We start from the raw sequence: 6,335 nt of genomic DNA, 5'->3' as shown, positions 1-6,335 counted from the left end.
TAGAGAGGTTTCGTTTGATACATTAACATAACTGGTTTTGAGTTCACTACAATCGTGGAAGGCAGCTGCCATGCTTGCTGTGTGGTGCAAAACTCATCCTTTTACCTGTCTGCTACCTTTTTCACTTTAACAACCAAATTTTCTGTTGAGTTTTATACTATGTACTACGTAGGTATGGCTAACAACTAAGTGGTAAACGGATTAACTGAAGTAAAAAAGTCTCACCTTTTTACAATCTTTTATAGACCGCTGGGAGAAAATGTCTTATCTCACGGTGGTGATTATAAATATCATAACAGTTACACTGAAATGAGAACTGTGACTTTACAAATGTTATGTCTAATGCAAGTTTCTACCTACGCCATAAATTACCAAGTCATAAAATGTAATGTAGAAGTTACACTTCAAGCTATGGTTAATATGTTTGTAAAATTCAAGATGCTCTTTCTTTATACTCATCATAAAAAAAAAATTCTACTCAAGCTTTTTTGGGTGTCTGTATTAATAAAGGAAACAGTTGTTAATGAAAAGTGATGACTTTGTTAAATTAGTGATATCAATCAACTCTTAAGCTTGGAACAAAGCAACATTTGTTGTAAGTTTATTACTTCACAAATTCTAAACACCTGCATTGTAATAAGTACAATTTGGTGAATATATTAGTATGTACAGTGGAACCCTGTTACAGTGTTTCAGTCTATAACATTATATTATTTAAGTCCTGATATTTTCCCATTTTTCCTCACAAGGAAAATGTACTTATATTCTGTGTATAACGTTTCCAAATTATGCATTTCCTGTTAATTATAATTTTTTTTCCTTTCTGTAATTCAATAAATGAAAAAAAAAAATTAAAAACCTTTCTATGCCAACACTTGGTCTAGCTGTGAGGTTTAATATTTTAAACAGTTTATTTTACTCTTTAAGATACATTTTGTTTACAATAACTGCTAAACCATATTGTTCTAATAGGATTGTATGCAAAAACAAAATGAAAGTAAACAAGAACATTAGTGCTGGTTAACGCTCAGTATTCATTATATCAAAGGAACATATGTTTGCAGTTCGTGTTTTTGGTACCTTCGTCTGGGGAAACAAAATAACAAATCCTTCCATTCCTTGCCATGCTGGTGTTTTCATATATACATGCGTAGTTGACATATTAGTGTACCAACTATTCCACGATGTTAAGAAAAATACATGAAGCTTTTTATTTCTGATAGATTTGAATTTTCTTTCATTCGTAGATAATAATCCACACAAAATATGTACAAGTTCTATAATCCCGAATTGTGAGAACAATTTTATAAAAATGTGGCAGTGCATCCATAAACCCAAAGACAATAGAAGCTGAAGGAACAATGAAGTTGAAGAAAAATTGTTGGCTTGGTTTAAAAAAATTCGAGCATCGAGTGTACCCATTAGTGGTTTAAACATTAAATTTGTTTACGTAGCTTGATAAGTCCACCGGTAAAAACGTTCTTACACTGACCTGTGCTAAATCAATATTTCCTGCTTATATTACTTTTTTTTCATTGAAAAATATTATCACAGGGTTCTAGTGTATTATAAAATTTTCAGTTGTTTTCCATATATACATAGATATGATCATAATGAATGGGCTGACATTTTTTATGTTAGCGTTGGCCTGTAGACAATAATCAATAGATAACAGAAACGTAACATTAAGTTATTTTTTTTACATACAGGCTATGTTAACGTTCCTCTTTTTTTACGTGGACTCAGATCAACATACTTAATAATTCAGGAATGTGTCGTGTTGTAGAGAAATCAATACGAGAGAGAGAGAATTTTAAGTTGGTTAACAACAGTGCCATAGTATGTGGTAAAAAAGTATGTAGTTTTAAAAGTATATCAAAATTTAATTATTATTAATAATTAAGTAGCATGATTACTAGAGCCAAGATTATATGGTTTTATGCAAAATCGCGAATTTTCACGCGAAATTCATCCCAAACCGCGAAAAATGCGAAATGGTTTCTAAACACAAATAAACACCTCAATATTGATTTAAATTGTTAACTACCGACTATTGGTTGATTGACAAAAATTCCGTATCTGTTTGTAGAAGAAATGGTAGTCATCCAACTGCAGTGTGGTGGTTATTTAATGCGTTAATTATTCATCTTAAAAAATTACAAGATATCACAAAAATTGACGATTTCACGAACAAAAAAAAGATCGTTATCGGAGTTAGGTTAGGGTTTTTAAACGCATCTAGCCACTAGAGATCACGCAATATATACAACTGACGATCGTAAACTAAAATTAACAAGTTAACAAACACAACAACGTGAAAAATCTCAGCGCCTTGTTTGCTGTATCCTTTGAAAAATACACATGAACAAAAACTGCATTTATTAAATAAATGCGTATGAAAATAAAATAAAAGCGAACATTGATATTTAATGATCACTTGATATTTTATGAAATTTCACTGTAACGCAATTTTGTGTGCTTGTTGAATAAGCAGTTTACCGTGAAGCCTTCATTTTCATTTCACACTTCACAGGCGAGAGAGCCAAAATCGTAACATAATCGAAGTTTTCCGATCGCTAATGAAAAAGTACCATATTGCAAGGATTTATTTATTTTACGGTCATTAAATATTTTAAATAACACTTACCTACCCAACCCTCCCGGAAAATAAATAAAAACATTTATTTCACTGACCTGACATAACCTAACCTTTTACTTCGGGTTGAGTATATGGCTCTCTCGCCTGTAAAAAGTAGGCTTCCCGCGGTTTATTTTTTCGCTACAACTTCAGTAAATACTAGTTTTTGGTACCTCCGGGCTTTGTTTACAAATTACGTGCATAAATGAAAGCTAAATTTCTTAATCATGCCGAAAAATAAAGCTACTGCGGCATCACGTGCTGACGAGTTTAAGAATGAGGGATGATATGTCAGTGACGGAAAAATACTTTTCTGTAAATATTGTAATTGCTGTTTGGAGCATGAACGTAAGGACACGGTAAACAAGCACATAATTAGCGACAAACATGTAAAAGCTAAACGATCCCCATGCACTTTGAAACGACAGCTGTCTATCCCAGAAGCAGGAGTGGCGCAAATATGCGCAAAAAAACAAAAGGAAGATTTTGTTCTCGAAACTGTTGAAGCCTTTGTAGCTGCAGGTATTCCTCTTGAGAAACTTGACAACAGCAAGCTGACTGCATGGATGCAGAAGCATGTAAGTGGTGCTGGTGATCTTCCAACAGCGGATTGGACGAGGAAAAAGTACATTCCCCTACTTAGAGAGAAAAAAGAAGTGGAAATCAAGCAGCAGCTCTTGGGGCAAGATGTGGTCATACTCGCAGATGAAACCACTGACAAGAGTAATAATTGTGTTTTCAACATCTTGTTTAAAATTCTGAAACCAGGTGCTGAACAAGATGTTATCTTAGGGGCTTCTTGTGTCCTTGATGCAGCAAATGCTGTTTGTTGTTCTCGGGCAGTGATTGATGTATGCTCCAAATATGAAGTCAAAGAAGAAAAAATAATTGCGTATGTTACAGATAGTGCCAGGTACATGACAAAATCTGCTGGCACCCTTGAAGGTGTATTTGGTGACCACATGTACCACATACAATGTTGGGCCCATAAAGTAAACATTGTTGGGCAGATCTGGCAAAACAACTTGGAAGAACTGAACCTCTTCGTTTGTAAGGTAAAGATGGCCTTTCTTAACACCAGAAAGAGGAGGCATGCATACCTTCAATTTCTTCTCCAGAAACATGGAGAAAACAAGGCTCTGGTCAAGTTATTTCCCATGCCAGTTGTTACACGTTGGAACACATGGTTTGAATCTGTATCATACCTCGCACTCCATCTGCACGACATTGTGGAATTCTTTGAGCAGCTTAGCGAAGATAACTGGTGTTAAATATATCAAGGGACTCCAGAAGGAAGAGTTACAATGTCTTGAGGCCACTCTTACATTTGTGGCTCAAAACTGTAACACATTTGTAGAGCTAATTAATTTTCTTGAAGGAACAAAGTATCCTACTGCTCATCAGTTGTGCACAAAATTGAGTAAACTGCAAACTACTCTTGATGTCTTGGCTAAGGGAATATTTCCTGAAAATGTTGAAGACATTTTGGCTGAAATGAAAACTGTCAACTCTGCAGCCCTTAAAGAGCAGTTCAAGAACACAGCTAAACTCAGTCTTATAAAACTGATTGATCTGGTGAACACTGATCCATCTCGTCAACTATTTCTGGGAATCAGTGCTCTAATGAATCCTCAAAATGTAGGAAACATTCGTGTGGAGGAAAAAGAATTCTAGAAACATATTGGGAACCTACCTTTCCATTGCAAGGTGCAGAAGACCTCTGTAGCGACAGGCTACATAACACTCCAAAACCTGGTTTCCCAAGAGCAGATGAAACCGCATGTGAACTACATAGACATGGTGGACATACTATGTAAAATGAAAGCGGATTATCCTGAATTTGCAGCTGCTGCTTTAAAGTTAATATGGATACCTGCAACGAATGTGGACTCAGAAAGATCTTTTTCTAAGTATTCTGTAGTTGTAAGTGACAGAAGAAGATCTCTAAACCAGAGAATGCTGAACTCCTGACAATGGTGACTTTTTCCTGAGCTTAATTATATTGCATTTATAGAACAAAAGTTTAACTGTAGTTTCTATTTTAGTTAATTTAGACTCTCTCCTGAACTCAGGAACAGTACTTACCAGCATAAGAATACTGAATATTTTAGTTGTTAATTTTTTATGTACTCTCAACATAGTATTGTTTAATGTGCATATTTTAAGTCTCTAACCACAAATTATTGAAGCATTTGATCAAGGCAGCTCTGCTAGGTGTGTACATGTTATTACATGTGTTTTAATTTTTTATGACGATAAAGACGAAATCCACAATTCTTAATGACGAAAAGTCCTTTTTCATAACACCATAAAATCTTGGCTCTAATGATTACTAAAGGAAAAATTATTACGAACTGTCTGTTGTTGAAAGTATTTATTTTCATTCTCAATTGATTTTCATAACTTATGCATCATTTGTTAATTTGGGTGAGCTTCGGGAGAGATCTGGCAAACACCAATTAACAGAAATCACCAGAACCTTCACTGACCACTTCAACTTTAAAGTGGTGGGCTTTGTGGCATTTGTGGTGCAAAATGACTCTGGTCTCCATGTTGCCGACAAAGTTCTCGCACACTTCCACTCCAGAACTTACATGTCTAGTGTTATATTGCAGATGTACAGGAACCACAACTTTACAGAAACCTTCCCTGAACATCTCTTATTGTTGGCCAGCACCAACGGAGTCTTCTGGTTTGTCCACCAAGTTGACGGTACGTTGTGGAAAACACTGGATGTGTTTGCGTCTTTATCATTTTGGACTCCCCATGCACCTTTCACTTTGATATTAACTTCAAGTGCTGCGTGTGTGGTGCCCAATCACATCAGCCCATCTTGGGATGAATATAGGCAGTTCAATGTGGCTGTAATTTCCCGTTGCAGTGAGTCCAAACCTCAGACTGCCAACCCTGGCACACACGCACCGCAACTGAATGAAGCATGCATTCGATTATACAATCAGTTTGTCAAGCTTTTTTCTTTTAAAAAAAAAATCAACTTTCAAGGGTATGAAATCATTGTCAAGGTGTCATCCAGTGTGAAAAATAGCATTTTATATGATTACAAAAGCATGTCAATCATAGAAATTATAAAGAAAATGAATGGTACTATGACTGTTATTTGAACAGATGATGCATCAACCAGAAAAAAAGAAGAATTAAAACTGATATATTTGGATCTTTATATTGTAAATCAGTAACGAATCAGATGAGATCATTGTGCCCAATATGATCAGTCTGGCATTCATTTCTCATATAGTTGCTAAATCAGAACAGAAGCTGGTGTGTTTGAATGTTCTAATGCCTTTCTCTGCCGTTGTGTGGAGGCTCTGATTGGCAAGTTATCCATTGTTGTTCCTTTTAAATTCTGCCATGTTCAATACCTAGTGTGCCAGACTCCAGGATGTTTTTGGTGATGAGTCAGAATTTTTGCGGTTGGTGTAATAATATTTCATGAAACTCGATCAATCAGTTGATGGATTGTTTGTTGTTGTCTGATACTTAGTCTCGTTATTATGAATGCATACAGCAGTGGTTTAGCAAGTTACCCTACTATGCCTCACTTCTATCCTGAAATTGACACATACATTGATGTAGATAACCTTCAAGTTCCTGCCGCTGCAGAATTTGAGGACTTGGATGCAGTTCTTGAACATATTTCTGAAATGGGTGAAGAAGTTCTTAACATTGCTAGCAGAAC

The sequence above is a fragment of the Bacillus rossius genome, chromosome 1 (assembly GCF_032445375.1).
Source record: "Bacillus rossius redtenbacheri isolate Brsri chromosome 1, Brsri_v3, whole genome shotgun sequence".
In the NCBI taxonomy this organism is placed as follows: Eukaryota; Metazoa; Arthropoda; class Insecta; order Phasmatodea; family Bacillidae; genus Bacillus; species Bacillus rossius.
This window is presented reverse-complemented; position numbering follows the sequence as displayed.